Consider the following 19,867-nt stretch of genomic DNA (forward strand, 5'->3'; position numbering starts at 1 on the left):
TAATTTCACACTTGTACGACGTTGAGCGATAGTTACCCTTAATAATGGCCGTGTTGACTTAATGTTAGTCAAGAATTCCTTTAAGGTAACAAAGACGGCACTATAAAAACCTCATTGAACGAGTCCTGTAATAGGGCTACAAGCAACTGTATCTTCCTCCTACGATATTGCAGCAAGACTTGGCATGACTGTAGCTACTGTACATGACTGCTGGTCACTTTTCCTTTCACAGATCATCGGCAATTTATTGCTCTTTGTTGTAATTGTGTTTGTTCCATTTTTTTTGCTTCATCTTTGTTTCATTTTGTGTTTAATTTTGTTTTGTGTAAAAATGCCGCGAAAAACTGTTAACAGTACATCGCGTTGTGCAATGAGTGAAATAGCCGACTCGAATAATTTGACCGATAATACTTGCGACACTCAGTGTCTTAATGATAGTCCTCCATTTACAGACAATCAGTGCGTACCGATCACTAATAATGATTTTTATGCTAATTATGAGCAAACAAATTCAGTTGTGTCCTCTGTTAATTTAACGACAATTGTTGACGCGGCACGTTCCGATACAATGAACGCTGCACAGTTTGACACACCCGGTTTGCAAAATTTGAATTGTGAACAAATAATAGTTTCTAACGAAGGTGAACAATGTACTCAAAGTACGTCAGATTTGTTTGATTCCGGTGTAGTGACCAACAGTGCACATTCAATTGGCAAACCTTTTCAAGAATTACAGAATGACCAAATGGTTACAGAAAACGTGACAAATGTAGATACACCAACACACATCATACAAAATAGAGTCGCTAATTTTGGCTTGGATCAAATTATGGCAGTATTACTACAACTCGATAAAAAATACGACAATCAGAACAAACAACTTAATGAAAATAATGAAGATCTCAAACAACTGAATGAAAAACAAGACGACAATTTGAAACGACTTAATGAATCGAACAAACAACTTAACGAAAATTTCAAACAGTTGAATGAAAAACAAGACAACCTTAATGAAAATTTCAAACAGTTGAATGAAAAACACGACCACCTAAATGAACGGAACAAACAAATTAGTGAACAGATTGCAGCCGTTGCCGCGCAATGTCATGATACTAAAGAACAATTACGTGAAGAAATTAAGGCTTGTGCTAGGAAATGCAGTGAAGAAATTAGATCTGTTGCACAAGAATTAAGTGATACACAAGCAGCCACAACAGAATCAATTAGACACGAAATTAGTGCAGTCGCTAAACAATGCTCTGAAAACACAACACAGTTACGCGAGGAGTTTAAATTAATGTCAGCAGAACTTTCACGCACACTGGATGCAAAAGTAGACGCGAAATTTGACCAACAGAACAGCCAAATTGACGAACGTTGTAATCACCACCTACAAAACAGTGAAATGCGTTATCGTAAATTTATACAGGAAGAGAATAAAGTAAAGCGACAAGTAATGGAAACAATTACTGCACAGAGACAGGAAGATAAGCGTAAATAGTTTACGAAAGCAAAAGCATACGTAGACAACAACATTTCTACAGTATCAGACGAAAGTAATGCTGTCAAACAGTTGAACACCGAATTACATGATGAAATCTCTGATCTTAAAACAAAAACAGACACACACACAATAGACTTTCAGACAATGACCGACAGACTTGAACAATTACAGCTAATTCAGGATCCCAATGCCATCAAAGCAGACGTTAACAAGTTGAACGAAACCACACGTAAAATACAAAAACAAATTAATGCTTGTGATAATAAAAACGATGATCAGGTAAAAATACTGACTGAAAAATATGATGAATTGGCCAGTCGTATTGACGTTATCGAAAGTAATAATGACACCAAATCAGACGATACGTCACCAGTTTCGTTTAATCAAACACCCGAATTCCAAAATTTACAGCAGACGATCAGTGAGATAGATTCGTCCAAGAACACATTACGTAGAAAATTGTCAACTCTACAGCAAGAAGTGACAGAGTTGAAAATGTTTCAGTCACTAACACGTCACAGCATACGCCACATTCCGAACATTTCTCACACACAGCCTGTATAATTTAGGTAATTTACAGAGAGTACGTGAGTTAGATTCCGAACAGTCACAGACAAATACATTCTCAAACAATCCTGAACCTGTTCAAACATTCTGAGACGATAATTTTGATTACAAGCATTTTCTATCCGTGAGAAAATTTAAAGTATTTAAAAATGACAGAACACAAATTCACCCATTGGATTGGATACAACAATTTAGCTTTGCTTTTCCACCGACTTGGCCCGTAACACATAAACTTGAATTTATTTGCAGTTTTTTGGAAGGCGAACCGGCAACTCGTATGAGACCGATCGCGAGACAATGCTATTCGGTAGAAGAATTTCAGAATGCTTTTCTGTCAGCTTATTGGTCGAAGACGACACAGCGCGGAATCAAGGATCAACTAATTGGTTTACCGAAATATGATAACTCAAATTTTCCCACTGTCATGCAATTTTTTGAACACATGGCCCAACAAAACCAATACTTAAGTGAGCCATATAGTGAATCTGCACTTATCCAGTTATGTATTTCTAAATTACCACGATCATTAAGAGTATTACTTTTAATGGGTCGGCAGAAAGAAAATGCTTCGGCATTCAGAGATCTGTTACAGCTTTTGGAAGTTCAGCAATCAGATTATTCCTTCATAAACAAAAATTTCTCATATAACAACCAAGGTCAACAAGGATACAGCAATTACGATCAGTGACGCTATTTCAATAGCAAAGCTAATAGACGCTTCAGGAACGACAACCACCAGAATTTTAATAACAGACAAAATTTTAATTATCAGTATCATCAAAATTATCAGCAACTGGAACCACATTTTGGTAACAATAGAGGTTTTTCCCAACAACAGCATCGAAGCCAGCTGGTAAGCATACCTAACCAACAATGTAATGTACAAGGTCAACCAAGCTTTAATGTTTCGCCGCCTACACGTATAGCGTCAGCTCCAACAAATAGTAACGCACAGCAACAAGGAAATAAGTACGTACAGAAAACACACCATTTCAATTCCTATCGCAATGTACCGTATAGAAATGACTATTATGACAGACGTAAAAGTAATGAGCACAATTTTCATCGAAAGTTTAATAACAGTCGGCCTTACCAGCAGCAAAATCATCCGCAACAACAAATTATCATGAATGAACCAGGCAGTAGATATCATCCCGAACGTAATACGTCAGGAAGAAATAACAGAACAGTACAAATAGTGGAAATGCCACAGCATCCTCCCGAAAATAATAGCACATCAGATAGAATTTGACTAGATACAGTACAGGTTGCATCTTCTAGCAACGCAAACAATACTTTTGACACGCAGAATCTTGTTCACGAAAATGTTATTACTTTTGACGACATCCGAGACACTCTTTTGCAGGAAAGACTGGTTGTTCAAAAAACCATTTCACACCCTGTCATTGAAGTAAAGATTGGATCATCCAAATTTTCAGCAGTAATCGATTCTGGATGACCTATGTCAGTTATAAATGAGGAAACTTTCAACGAATGTAACAAAGAGAATACCTATCCTACGTTACCATTAGGCAAAACTAAAGTAAAAGGAGCAGTATCTGGTAAAGGAGTAGATGTAAAATTACAGACACATTTATCATTTTGTATTGCAGGTCATACATTTCACTCAAATTTTAGGATTGTTCCCTTATTGACAACAGACGTTATTTTAGGTACGAATTTTATGGTACAACACGACGCAATTATTGACTTTCAAAACTCCTATTTAATGTTAAAGGATGAAAATGTACAACTGGCTTTAGAATTTCAGCGCTCTTTATCTGCAGAGGAACAAACAATTAATCGTACAGAGGTTATTTCTGCATCACGTGGCATAGATTGTCATTCCACATTGTTCACAGATACGTACGTACACAATTATAATACTGCAGACGAAGCTGACTATGACGTTATAAAGATGATTTCTGATATAGTTAAACAGAGCAGTGCAAATACAGACGACGAACGCACGCAATTACGCAAAATTCCTTTAACAGCAAGCTCCAGTTTTTGACAACGTTCCTGGTACTATGTCCGGTTTTATGTATGAATTTCAGGTTAAGCAGCACGACACATTTAAAGCCAAACATTATCCCATTCCGTATATTCACAGAGAACAAGTTAAGAAAGAATTGCAAGCTATGCTTGACCAAGGAATTATTGAACCGGGAGTTAGTCCGTACATAAACCCGCTCCATATTGTTAAGAAAAAGGATGGTTCACTTCGTCTCGTACTTGATTCGCGTCACATCAACGACATTATTATTAATGAAACAGATCGCCCACAAACACTAGAAGACCTTCTACAGAAATTTCATGGTACTGCTATTTATTCCACATTAGATTTGAAATCGGGATTTTGCAAATTCAACTTCATCCGAACTGCAGAAAGTACACGGCTTTTCTCTGTTTTGGTGACTGTTATCAATTTTGTAAATGACCGTTCGGTTTAACTATTTCTTCAGCAGCATTTATTCGCGGTTTGAATACTATACTTCCGACAGAACTTAAAGACAGAATCACAACGTACGTAGACGACATTCTTATTGCAGAAGCTAACTGGTCTGAACACAATCTGATTCTTGAACAACTGTTGCAAACTTTTGGTGCACAAGGACTCACAGTTAATCTCAGTAAATCGCACTTTGGCAAAACTTCTATAAAATTTCTTGGACATGTAATTTCAGCAGAAGGCATTGCGCCTGACCCGGAAAAACTTCAAGCTTTACGTGACATTACTGTTCCTATGACGAAGAAACAACTACGCAGCTGTTTGGGATTAATTAACTTTTTTCGTAAATTTATTCATTACTCTGCTTTTGACACCCCTAGATTATGTCAATTGACGGGTAAAAACACTATTTGGTCCTGGGATAGGCAAGCACATTCTGAATTTATGAACCTGAAAGAAGCTTTGTTGAATGCACCACTTTTATCACATCCAGATCTTACTAGAAATTTTTCCATTGCCACCGACAGTTCTAACACCGCTTTAGGCGTACACATTTTTGAGGAAATTGAAGCAGATGGCACTACAGTAATTGAAAACATCGCGTTTGCAAGTCGCATTCTGTCACCTGCTGAACGCAATTATTCTGTTACAGAACTTGAAACACTATGTGTTGTTTGGGCATTTACGAGATTTCGGCATTTTCTTTATGGAAGACATACGACCGTTTACACAGATCATAGAGCTATACAGTTTTTACTTTCCGCAAAATTTACACACGACATATTAAGCAGATGGAAACTTTATTTACAGGAATTAAATTTTACAATTGTTCACATTCCTGGTACACAAAATATTGTAGCAGACGCACTATCCCGTTCTCTCAGCAACAATCAGCAAGACGTCGCAACCAACTTCTGCAAATCAAATTTCAGCGTCATGTACATTCAACAAGTTGCAATTGAAAATTTCATTTCGTCGTCATTAAGAGGTAGTTTTCCTTTTTTCTTTCACATACTTTGGTCAGCTGCGCGAACTAATGCTTCTGTCCGTCAGCTGTGTTGTCTTCTGCTGTCATTACCAATTTACGACACTCACAAAACACAAACAAATGTTTTTCAGCAAATGATTAATTTTGACACGTGCAAACTATTACGGATACTAACAAAGTAGAATCGGAACACATAAGAACATGTCCGACCTCACTACCAGGTTTTTGCTACATCCTTGTCGCTGTTGAACTCACTTCAAAATTTGTTACCTTCACTCCGTTACGCAAAGCTACTGCTAAAACTGTTTCGAAAGCATTTGCAAGACATTTTCTATTCCATGTAGGGCATCTATTGAAAGTAATTTCCGACAATGGATCACAGTTTCGATCTCCTATATGGACACGTATGTTACGAGCTAGAAACATTTCTCCGATCTATATATCAAGGTACCATGCTTCTTCGAACCCTTGTGAACGATTAATGAAAGAAATTGGTAAACTGTGTAGAATATACTGCCATAAGAAACATATTGATTGGGACACACACATACTCTCATTTCAGGATGTAATTAATTCCATACGAAATGAATCTACTATGCTATCTCCGACTGTTATACTGAAAAATGTTGAACCACCTAACATAATTAAAGAATTAGTAACCTTTCCTACATCTCGTCGACTACGACACCATGAAATAATTGACATTGCGGTGAACAACATCAAACGTGCCGCAGGGCGCCGGAGAAGACAGCAAAAACAGGTTTGTGCACGCCGTGACTTTCACATTGGACAGAAGATATTAGTACGCAAACATTACTTATCCAACAGAGGAAAGAATAGGTGTAGTAAATTTGAGCTTCTGTACGCTGGTCCATATCGAATCGCAGCATTCCTCACCCCAATGTAGTACACGTCGAAACTTTGAGAACCAGAAAAAGTAAAGGCAATCACCATGTCTCCAATATTAAACCCTTTATTAAATGAATATACTTTATGATTTATCACACTGTAATGCCATTTGCTGATTTTTATATGACCAATGATGCAATTATATTTATGTGACTACTTACTGATGATTATCGTATTTTTTTCTTGGCAAGTGCCCGGCAAGGTAAGGTTAGCAGGTCGCTTTTATTGTCGTTACACATCAGACCGTGCACATTTCTCCAGATAAGCTTACATATTTTATGACCAATTATGCGATTCTATCTAGTGACATATTAATTTTATCAAATTCTTTCTCCATTAAAGTCTTCAACTCTCGCCTCTATCAACTACACAACATACAAGCTGAACAAAGAAAGGCATTTCTTGTCGTTACACATCAGACCGTGCACATTTTCCATTCTTCATGTATGTATGATTGTTTTCCTGTTTTGTTTGTATGCACTATGAAATATTTAAGATATAACAAACACCAGTTGACTTTGACATTTTGCCTTATGATATCTCAACATCGTGACTATTTTACATTTTTTTTTTTTTTTTTTTTTTGCTGCTACATTGTGATACTCTGTATACATTTTTGCACCTGCACACTGCCTATGTTTTTGACATATTACGTTTTCTGTCATCCTATGCTGTATGCTCAAATATATCACTAGAAACCAGTTTTTATTTAATGGGAATATGATTTAAATGCAAGACATTAATCATTGAAACTTCCTGGCAGATTAAAACTGTGTGCCCGACCGAGACTCGAACTCGGGACCTTTGCCTTTCGCGGGCAAGTGCTCTACCAACTGAGCTACCGAAGCACGACTCACGCCCGGTACTCACAGCTTTACTTCTGCCAGTACCTCGTCTCCTGTGAGTACCGGGCGTGAGTCGTGCTTCGGTAGCTCAGTTGGTAGAGCACTTGCCCGCGAAAGGCAAAGGTCCCGAGTTCGAGTCTCGGTCGGGCACACAGTTTTAATCTGCCAGGAAGTTTCATATCAGCGCACACTCCGCTGCAGAGTGAAAATCTCATTCTGGAAACATTAATCATTGTTCATCATTTTCAGAAAGCGATAACGTGTAAAACAAATAAATTAAATGGGAATTTCACCTTCGGAATGAACGAAAGAAGATGCAATACCTCGTCACAAAGAGTAAATGGATCAGAATTAACAAGCATTAACAAGAATATACTATACACATCGTATGATAGCGGTCTTAACTAATTTTTTCTTTCAGAATACGTGGCGATTGATGCAGGCTGTCAGACAGAACTACACATCTTAGTTTTAGTGATGAAATATGCTAGAAATAAGGAACTCTATACTATGAATAGTTGTATGACGAAGTGTCTTTTTGCAGATGATAATGAATGGTGATGAATAGTGTATATGAATATAGTAATATGAATAATGAAGTTTTTCTTTACAGGTGATGATAATAATGGAGATATGGTGATATGAATAATGAAGTTTTTGTTTACAGGTGTTGATAGTGATAAACTTTATATGGCCACTAAACGCAGCACTTTTAAGTTTTTCTTTGCAGATGAGGACAATGATGAAGTTTATGTATTTATGCTACGTAGTTATTTAAGTATTTGTTGTAGTTAGTTTTGACAGTTTGTCTTATGTCGCATGGTATGATGACTGAAGGTTTTGGAAAGGACAGCTAGAGAACATATATATTTAATACACATTTCATTTCCTGTTAATTCGAAGATCACTACTTTTCAGCATAATATGCGTTTCTTCTTTCAGCTTAATAGTCCATTTTGTATTTTTTTCCAGGAGAAGCTATTCATGAAAGTAACGTGCTATAAGCAGTTGGTCATTAAACCTGTTCTAGTACTTGCATTTTTTTTTACCCATTTGTGTGTGTCATTCATGAATGTGATCACATATACTTTATTTGTTTCATAACCTTGCTACAGCTGACTCATGACGAATGAAGTTACCTATCCTCATTTGCAGCAATATGTCAAGAGTAAATATTGTTATGCCCCAGCAATTAATTATCGATCCCAAGGCAATGCATTGCTAGTATAAAAAAAAATGTGATAACAGTCCCAAATACTGCTACCAGTTTAAGAGAGTTCTGAGTAATACTGAATGATGTTTTTCTAATCACAGACCTTGAGTAATAGTTACAGTGTGTTACATTTAAATATGTCATATGTCACTTGAATGATGAGTTTGAGTAATAGTGAATGATATTTTGTAATAATGCATACATGCTCTACACTCTTTAACTCCTGTTTTGAAGGATGACTTCTGATGTTTTGTAACTGGACAATCAGTGCCAATAAATATTTTAAATATGTCGTATGTCACTTGAATGATGAAAAATGTTTTGTAATATTTAATACTTGCTATATGTTTAGTAACTGGCCAATGAATGCCACTGTTTCTTGTAGTTGTATTATGTCACTTGCATGCTATATATATATATATATATATATATATATATATATCAGTAGCTTGATGCTACACTCTTTAACTCCTGTTTTGAAGGATGACTTCTGATGTTTTGTAACTGGCCAATGAGTGCCAATGATTACTATAACTAGCTGAATTATGTAAATAGTGTGCCATTAATTAACTCTTGTTTAATGATCACTTTTGAATAATGCATAAAATGGTTTGTAACTGGGCAATGAGTGCCAATGTTCGCTATAATCAGATGACTTATGAACATTATTCTGTAATACTTCATACATAGTACAGAAATGTTCAGCAACTAGGCCAGAGGCGGGCCAACGTTGCACGCGGCTGATGAGCACACAGCGCTGCACTTGTGCTGCTCGCGTGCAGGCGTCGACCGGGGCTGTGGCGACAGCCGGCAGGTTGCGGCAGTGTAGTGCCAGGCTAAGCTGTGGACGTTGATGCGAAGCGAGCACTATGTAGTGAACGTTGTATTTCAAGAAACGGAGGACTTGCTATCTTTCAAAAAGTAATGGGAGGATCATTTTTTCTTTGTGCAAAAACGTTAAAATTCGAAATGTTTAATATGTGGCAGTATTCTCGCTGGTCAACGGAAGTTTAGTATTGAAGGCCATTATAATAAATTTCACAAGGACGAGTACAATTTATTGTCGGATTCTGAGCGGATGGGGAATTGACTGAGCTTAAGAAGAGCGATCTGACGATACCAGATGAATCTGTCGTGGTTGTCCGGCCGGCGTGGCCGAGCGGTTCTAGGCACTACAGTCTGGGACCGCGCGACCGCTATGGTCGCAGGTTAGAATCCTCCCTCGGGCATGGATGTGTGTGATGTGCCTAGGTTAGTTAGGTTTAAGTAGTTCTAATTTCCAGGGGACTGATGACCACAGCAGTTAAGTCCCATAGTGCTCAGGGCCATTTGAATTTGTCGTAGTTGCTGTTGACACGAGAGATCTGCGACTTTCTCTCGTCATGTCTCTCATCTAACTGATTTAACATTTTATGGAGCACTGTTTTCAAGTTTTCAGGACGACAACAATAATAGCCCAGCGGTATGTGCAAGTTATAAGACTGCGCTTAATATAGCGAGACCTGGAAAACCATTTGCTGAATTAATAAGTCTCGGTTAAGAGCAAACATCAGTGATGAAAATTTACGTAACTGTTTGTGTTTGTCTGTATGTAGAAAGTTTGCCCCAGATATTAAACGTATTGTAAACTCCACCTGTGATAATTAAATAAAACGTATCGTAGGTAATAGGTACTCTTTCAAACCATGATTTCTTTCAAGCACTCCTACTAACCTTATTCATTCACTCAATAAAGCAAGCTAAGAAAGAAAACGCATTACAGAGGAAGGAGTGGACAGAAGGTATGGTGGGGATGGGAGATAAGCGGGTGGCCAGCTTGCCCCTGTGTGCACGCGGAACACCTGCTAACTGCACGCGTGCAAGTGCACCGCACATATGCAGGATTCCTGCCCGCCTCTGAACTAGGCGATGAGTGCCACCAATTACTCAGATCAGTTGACAGACTATTGTAATTCTCAGTTAGGAATGGCATAAGACTTAATGTCCTTCGCCTTCTGACCTAATTACCAGGAATTACTGCAATATCCGTTTGTCCTGTCTATCCTCATGATCATGGAGCACTATATTTGGTTTTTGCACTAATTCTACGTTGGTGTACCTTACAAGGACGTGGTGTTGACACGACATGCTGTCCACCACGTTGAGCGATGGAGATGTTATTATGATCTCACTGTTTGGTGTACCTAATGTACTACTAAAATGATAACATTGAATATTAATACGATATTTCAGTGTCTTGGCTACACTGATTATTCTTCAGGGAAGAGAACTTCAGATTGTCTCACTTGGTGTTGTGCTTCTGTAGAAAGATATGGACTTTCAGTGCAGCTACCTGTAACCTACTGTGCTACAACCATGATGCAATCCTTCCCTTTCCTATCCTAGATCTTGTAAAATGGTAAAAAAAATACTACAGTGCGTGTGCACTTTATGTCATTTGTTAATATATTTTGTACTCATTGCGTATACATTTTGTCATTACCTGATATGTTCTGTACTACAGTGCGTGTGCACTTTTGTCATTTGTTAATATGATTTGTACTCATTGCGTATACATTTTGAGATTACCTGATATGTTGTGTACTACAGTGCGTGTGCACTTTATGCCATTTGTTAATATGATTTGTACTCATTGCGTATACATTTTGTGATTTCCTGATATGTTCTGTACTACAGTGCGTATGCACTTTGTGTCATTTGTTAATATCATTTGTACTCATTGCGTATACATTTTGTGATTTCCTAATATGTTCTGTACTCAGTGCATGTGCACTATATTTTATTTCATGTTCTGCACTTATATACACTCCTGGAAATTGAAATAAGAACACCGTGAATTCATTGTCCCAGGAAGGGGAAACTTTATTGACACATTCCTGGTGTCAGATACATCACATGATCACACTGACAGAACCACAGGCACATAGACACAGGCAACAGAGCATGCACAATGTCGGCACTAGTACAGTGTATATCCACCTTTCGCAGCAATGCAGGCTGCTATTCTCCCATGGAGACGATCGTAGAGATGCTGGATGTAGTTCTGTGGAACGGCTTGCCATGCCATTTCCACCTGGCGCCTCAGTTGGACCAGCGTTCGTGCTGGACGTGCAGACTGCGTGAGACGACGCTTCATCCAGTCCCAAACATGCTCAATGGGGGACAGATCCGGAGATCTTGCTGGCCAGGGTAGTTGACTTACACCTTCTAGAGCACGTTGGGTGGCACGGGATACATGCGGACGTGCATTTTCCTGTTGGAACAGCAAGTTCTCTTGCCGGTCTAGGAATGGTAGAACGATGGGTTCGATGACGGTTTGGATGTACCGTGCACTATTCAGTGTCCCCTCGACGATCACCAGTGGTGTACGGCCAGTGTAGGAGATCGCTCCCCACACCATGATGCCGGGTGTTGGCCCTGTGTGCCTCGGTCGTATGAAGTCCTGATTGTGGCGCTCACCTGCACGGCGCCAAACACGCATACGACCATCATTGGCACCAAGGCAGAAGCGACTCTCATCGCTGAAGACGACACGTCTCCATTCGTCCCTCCATTCACGCCTGTCGCGACACCACTGGAGGCGGGCTGCACGATGTTGGGGCGTGAGCGGAAGACGGCCTAACGGTGTGCGGGACCGTAGCCCAGCTTCATGGAGACGGTTGCGAATGGTCCTCGCCGATACCCCAGGAGCAACAGTGTCCCTAATTTGCTGGGAAGTGGCGGTGCGGTCCCCTACGGCACTGCGTAGGATCCTACGGTCTTGGCGTGCATCCGTGCGTCGCTGCGGTCCGGTCCCAGGTCGACGGGCACGTGCACCTTCCGCCGACCACTGGCGACAACATCGATGTACTGTGGAGACCTCACGCCCCACGTGTTGAGCAATTCGGCGGTACGTCCACCCGGCCTCCCGCATGCCCACTATACGCCCTCGCTCAAAGTCCGTCAACTGCACATACGGTTCACGTCCACGCTGTCGCGGCATGCTACCAGTGTTAAAGACTGCGATGGAGCTCCGTATGCCACGGCAAACTGGCTGACACTGACGGCGGCGGTGCACAAATGCTGCGCAGCTAGCGCCATTCGACGGCCAACACCGCGGTTCCTAGTGTGCCCGCTGTGCCGTGCGTGTGATCATTGCTTGTACAGCCCTCTCGCAGTGTCCGGAGCAAGTATGGTGGGTCTGACACACCGGTGTCAATGTGTTCTTTTTTCCATTTCCAGGAGTGTATATGTATATATTCCGTGACTGTAAATTTAGTTAATTAAGAAAAATTTGTTGCTCATGGCTAGTCCAATTGACTCACCATCGCTGCCAAATTTTTGCCCCCCCCCCCCCCCCAGTGGAGGGTTATGTAAGAGGTATGCGCTGTCTGCGATATGAGAATCGCTGACCAGAGAGCAGTGTTGACTGCTGTACGAACTGTGTAACTGTAGCAGTTTGTTGTTGCTAGTCGCTTGCCTGAGTTGGTCTGCGCTTGTCTGCAGTCTGCTCTGGTCGAGAATCTGGAGATGGAGTCTTATTGTATAAGGTAAAGAAGCAGCGTCGCGCATATCTAGTAATGTATCTGAACTGTCATCCAAATGTTTTAAAAATGTCCTAATAATAATTTTGGTAATGTAAAGTAATTTTTAAGAAAAAAACATTCATTTCAAAAAAATCAGTTGCTTCCTTTCACAAATCACAAATGTATAAGCCAGCATTGCACAGAGCTGTGCCGGAAAAATGTTAAGTAAGAGCTGATATATTCGCCGTTTTTATTGAGGTAAGAATTTTTGCAAGTTATCCAGAATGATCTTACAGGACCACGACGCAGCACTGCTGTCGTCCAAATTTTACCAGGTTACTGAATTTATTTTTTTATTATGAGGCTTAGGAATTTTCCTGTTTCTTGCTTACATTAAATGAGAAAAGAATTTTGTGGGTACATTAAATGGGAACCAGTTTTGTTCTGTGGTCAAACAAAAATAAGAGAATCGCTATCCATAACAATTATTTTAAATTACAATTTTTTAAAATAATTTTGTGGGGAGGTTACAAGCTGTCTGCGTGATAGATTGAAATTAAAATGGCTCCAAGCACTGTTGGTCTTAACATCTGAGGACATCAGTCCCCTAGACTTAGAACTACTTAAACCTAACTAACCTAAGGATATCACACACATCCATGCCCGAGGCCGGATTCGAACCTCTGACCGTAGCAGCAGCGCCGTTCCATACTGAAGCGCTGCTGGCTGCGTGCTAGACACCCTGGTCCTACACCTGGATTTGTGGTATGTGGAGCGATTTCGTACGACAGCAGGAGCACACTCGTCGCTATCCCACACACGTTGACTGCATGTTTGTTCGTCAGTCTGGTGTTTCGACCAGTTGTACTGCCGTTCATGAACACCATTTCACAGGGCGTTTCCCAACAGGTTAACGCTAGCCTACATTACGTTGTTGTGACCCAACATGCTATACAGGGTGTCGACATGTTGCCTAGACCTGAGCGATTACCAGGACTGTCTCCAATCGGCCACATACGGGACGTCATTGGACGATAACTCCAGCGTCATCCAGAAACAGCATTAACGTCCCTGTAATGACCGACCAAGTGCAACAGGCATGAACGCGATCCCACAAGTTGACATCCGGCACATGTACAACACAATGTGCATTTGAATGGCTACATTAAACATTCAGTCGTTTACACCGGACATTAATGTGCCAGCATTTCAAATTTTCAGTGGCTTATCTTGCGCTTACATGAACCTCTGTTACTGCATCGTTAATCACGTTAATATGTTACCCAGACAGATGTATTCCCGGAATATCATTAGTCTACATTAATTACTTTCAAATGTTGCCTTTGCATCCGTCGGTGTGTTTACGTGGGACAGATATAGCCAGAATCGTGAGAGACAGGGACGTTACAGACATTTGCTTTCTTAAAGTGATTCTGTGAAAAAACTATATTAAAAAATGCTTTAAAAATATATAATATGTAGAATGAATTTTAGACATTAAAACCACTTTTAACATTAGTAAAACCATACAAAAAATAAACCTATGTTTTTTCATTCAGAAAGGTATATTGTTCAGAGACAGGCAAGAGTGAAAAACCGAGAACAGATAAGTTTTTGGAGTACGAAATCTACACAGTCCTCAGACAAAAGGATGACTTTGCCATTTCTTCGTTTGGTTTACCCCTAGAAAACTTGATGAGTAAATGGAGAAGTGAATCTAACGCTATAGATCCTAATGTACATTAACTGCCTAGCATTTGCTAAAAACAAATTTTTCAACAAAAGGTAATAAGCAGTCCAGCAGTTAGTTACCTTCTGAATAGCAGTAAGACACGGTATCCATATTATACACGATGAAACTGGACCAGGTCGTATTAGGACTTTTAATGGGACACCCTAATCTAGAATTACCTTTTTTCTATAGAAGTAGACGATATCAGGATTTATATCGAATCTCGTATAGGTGAACATTATCTCAGCTGTTTCACTAAAAGAATTTCATTTGATTTTGTATAAAAAAAAAGCCGCAAGTGATTAGCCGAGCGGTCTAAGAGGCTGCAGTCATGGACTGTGCGGCTGGTCCCGTCGGAAGTTCGAGTCCTCCCTCGGGCATGGGTGTGTGTGTTTGTCCATAGGATAATTTAGATTAAGTAGTGTGTGAGCTTATGGACTGATGACCTTAGCAGTTAAGTCCCATGAGATTTCACACACATCTGAACATTTTTTGTATAAAAACAAATGAAGTTGTTGCAATCGTTGCAGCTAAAATTATTCTTCTTGTAGAAATATTTGAAATTACGAAATATCTGGCATACTTAAAATTCATGTTATTAATTGCACAATCCAACGATAAATATTAAATTTATTTCTGGATTCGTTAATAATATAATGTTATAACTTAGCTACGATTCTTCTTTTGTCAAGAAAATTTGTAAACTCTTTTGTTTTGTAAACTCTTTGGAATATTGTGAGTACCGCAGAATGAAAGTAGTAATGGGTTGCCTCTGATGGAAACGCAGTGCGGCGGGGCGGGCTTAATGGGGTGGAGTACTTGTTTGATCAGTCTCCCGTCGTACGGTACACTACCAAAGTTCCACCTACCTCAGTACGGCGTCTGATCACCAGCTGTGAGCTTCAGTAATGATTCCACATGATACTGAAAGACAAACTATTATGAATCCTAACTGACTTTAATCTTACAAGTGTCGGTTTTGGGTGTTTTAGGTAACTTTCTCTAACTCTGAAAGTATGCCAACTAGAAAGCTGAGATTTTTACACAACCTTCTTTTTAATAACAAAGGTCAGTATATTGAGTTTTAACTGAATTGAATATTTAGATTCTTTGCGGCTTGAATATTTTGTCGCTCGAATTGACACAGGTACCGCTTCCTACGGCTAGGCTAGCGACAGGTGCGAATGAGTCACGCTAAGATAAAAGCGGCTGTTTCTATCACCGCCAACGGCTCCAAAGCTACGAGTCATACTGCAGAGTAGTGCAATAAATACTATTGCGTATTGATGAAAAATGTTCAAATGTGTGTGAAATCTTATGGGCCTTAAGTGCTAAGGTCATCAGTCCCTAAGCTTACACACTACTTAACCTAAATTACCCTAAGGGCAAACACACACACCCACGTCCGAGGGAGGACTCGAACCTCCGCCGGGATCAGCCGCACAGTCCATGACTGCTGCGTCCCAGACCGCTCGGCTAATCCAGCGTGGCTATTGCGTATTGACTCGCAGGTGTTTTTGATTTTTTCTACAACCGTGTAATTGATGGTTTTATGAAAATGGAGATTGTGAAGTTAGTGTGATATAGAAGAATGGGATAAAATAAAAGAAAATCATAGCAACAGATATTACTTCCCCAGTTATTTAGTCATCTGGAACCTAGTAAGTCAAAATTTCAGCCGTAACGATATACCCCTGGACGCACGACCTGCAACCAACAACAACAACACAACAACAACAACAACAAGAGAAAATAAAGATAAGTAAAATGTCTTTCCTTTGTATATCTTACGCCGCTCGAAGCTTTTGGCACTAATGAAGACACTAAGAGAATCATAATAGTGATGTGTTGGAGGGTAAGATTAGAAACTGAACTACCATTCACAACGGTGAGGAGAAATTTGCGACCTGGATACTTTGAAATATTTAGGTGAAACCACCGAACTGAAGGGCGTAAATCAGCATTAACAAAAGAAAACTTCCTGGATTGTTTAATTCGTCTGTAACAAATAACATATCTCAAAAGGTATCGTATACGAGTAGAGAAAAATTATGTAACCAAAATGCAACAATGGGCCACAAGTGAGATAAAGACTACAAGAAGTACCATACAAGAGAAATCCCGTGTCACAGATGCCCTGAGGAAATGATTACTGCAGCTATACGCTCACATATGTAGCATGAATAAACGCAAATTTCCAAAGAAACTTCTAACTGTTGTATGGACAAAAACTGTCAGTAAATGAATAACAGAAAATGATTTGGACTTCGAAGAAATTAGTGTTCATGATGGAATCAGTCAAGATTGAACACTATTCTGTTAGTTAATTTGCCAATACAGATTATCAGAGGACACTATAAAAAATTAATTTGTACCTGGGTATTGGAGAAAGGGACAGAGATGATAGCAGATGTTCTGCTATTCGGTGACTAACGTGACTATAACCAAGTATGTTGTCACTCACCTCATTCATGTAACAAAACAGAAAATGTCGTGACAATAATACAGTACGTACGGACCATAATTACTATACTTTGATTCGGTGAATTACTACGTCGATTCAGTGAAAGTGCTATACTATCGGGAATTGTTTACGTAAATTATCCTCTCTCGCTCAGAACAACAAATCTGCGGACCCTGACACCACTGTCTCGGGCCTCTGAATGATTACCTAAATATTTGATGTACGACCAACGTAGCGGTGGATCTCAGGACGCACGCAATCCGTGACCACTGCGAACCATGTACTTGACTGCTACAATGATTGAGAGGAACAGTAATGCCGTTTAAATTACTGTGAGGTGCATTCCAAAACTGCGAACGTACTGTTTAGAGCAGAACCGCTTACCTCTTCTTAGAACTTTTATATTGTCTGCCTGCTGTGGAAAAAGTAATTTTCGTGTAAATTTGTCATGACGTCAAATGGAGTTAAATCTGTGGTAACTTCATAATTATTTCAGTATATTTAATTGTTACAATCTGTTTCGCATTTGTCTTAACGACGATAACCAGTTTCGTTCTTGTTGTGAATGTCTTTAGCTCCGTCGGTTTTATGTGCTGCACGCAGAGACCAGAAGTCACTTGTGTTTAATTGCTGTTCGGTTCCTATTGTCTTCCTGTACATACTGGCGCTGAAAATTTATTCCAATTCGAAATGATCGAATTGTCTCATATTGAGAATTTAGAAGCAGCGATCTGTTTTATTTGGTAAAAAAATTCTAAAGCCAAGTTCGCATAAACATTTCTTCAATTAAAAACAACCAGTTTCGACAAGCATTGCTGTCTCACTCCCGTCTTTACAAATTTATGTTATAAAATGTGTTCATTTTGAGTTGGGCCTCATTCCAACTTGTTATGTAGATAAAATATATCACATAATATGGAAGTCTGTCATAAATAAAACAAAATCAAGAAGCAGCTTGTGCACATGGCCATGTCTATTACAAACCGCTCACAGATAATTGTTACGTCATAATAAAACACAGTATACAATAAAATGCAGAGTATTCACATCTGTTTACGTTAGAAGGACACGTTCTAATCACTGAAGATATTGTTCCTATCAGATTATTTTTTACTTTTGCCCTTGTATTTGTACCAAATGGTTCAAATGGCTCTAAGCACTATGGGACTTAAGATCTGAGGTCATCAGTCCCCTAGAACTTAGAACTACTTAAACCTAACTAACCTAAGGGTATCACACACATCCATGCCCGAGGCAGGATTCGAACCTGCGACCGTAGCGGTCGCGCGGTTCCAGACTGAAGCGCCTAGAACCGCTCGGCCACACCGGCCGTCTGTATTTGTACCGCAATGCTGTTCTTCATATATGTGACAATCATTCCACGCAATCAATGCTTCTCATGACTAGGAATGTATTTGTGTTGATCTTAATCGTATGCTTTACTTTTAAACCGAAAAACCCTACTGTTGTATGAAATTCAACGTTCCTTACCAGACGAAGTAAATCTCCGCCCAGCGCTAAAATTTCTCCCACGGATTTTCCTCTCACAACGGACTTCATATGTGCGCCTAAAATCGTTGATAATGCTTTAAAAAACGGTTGTTCAAGGTATGAAATTTCTGCATATAATCTACAGTCAGTAAAACTATCGCCGTATAGCTGACCTTTATGGTAATCTGGACGTTAATAAGGTTGTGTAAAGTATTCGTGTCCTATCCAGACGCCATTGCCGATTGCCTTAACCACTTCGAATATCTCCCATTCTATGAACGTGTGCTGCAGTTTATCGTTCTCCCTGACAGTGACTGCGCTTCCATTACCCCTGACGTGATTCATCTTCGCATTTACTCCATATCTTTGTGATCTATAGGATATTGCTTTTTTTTAACTAATCGCCTATGCCCCGTTTCATGTTATTCTTCCATTGTCTTCAGAATGGCTATCACATGCCGTCGGGCTGTTTTTAAAACTATGCAGCAGACGACTGTATTTTGTGACCGCGTGGTTGTGGAGTGTGCTGTGCCCCGATGCGATATGCGCCATGGTCAAAATTCTGAAGCTTTATTAGTGATAGCATCGTGGACCGAAATGTTGGTGACTTTTGGACTAGTTACTTTTTGCATTAAAATTATATCTGGAACTGTCACATACGTGTATTGTCTGAGGGGAATTAATACCGTATGTCGCTTGTATTTATGGAAGATATTTTACACATCATCTGCACATGTTTGTTATTGATAATCGGCCGGCCGCCGTGATCTAGCTGTTCTAGGCGTTCAGTCCGGAACAGCGCGACTGCTACGGTCGCAGGTTCGAATCCTGCCTCGGGCATGGATGTGTGTGATGTCCTTAGGTTAGTTAGGTTTAAGTAGTTCTAAGTTCTAGGGGACTGATGACCACGGATGTTAAGTCCCATAGTGCTCAGAGCCATTTGAACCATTTTATTGATAATCTGTGGCTTCTGACCAAATCGTTTTCCAGTTCACTGTGTTGTGACACGTTTTCCGTTTTGGATATACGCCTCGACTTTCTGCTAGCATGCTGTTTCTTCTAAATCTGTTGGCTAATGGGTCTTCTGTTCAGATCTGGATCCTGGCTTGTTATTTTTACGTGAACTTCTACTGCAGTGTCATTTTCTTTCTACATTTTTGTCCACAGCTTCCTCTTTGGTTTTACGTGGTTGTTTTC

The sequence above is a fragment of the Schistocerca cancellata genome, chromosome 2, assembly GCF_023864275.1.
Source record: "Schistocerca cancellata isolate TAMUIC-IGC-003103 chromosome 2, iqSchCanc2.1, whole genome shotgun sequence".
NCBI classification, from domain to species: Eukaryota; Metazoa; Arthropoda; class Insecta; order Orthoptera; family Acrididae; genus Schistocerca; species Schistocerca cancellata.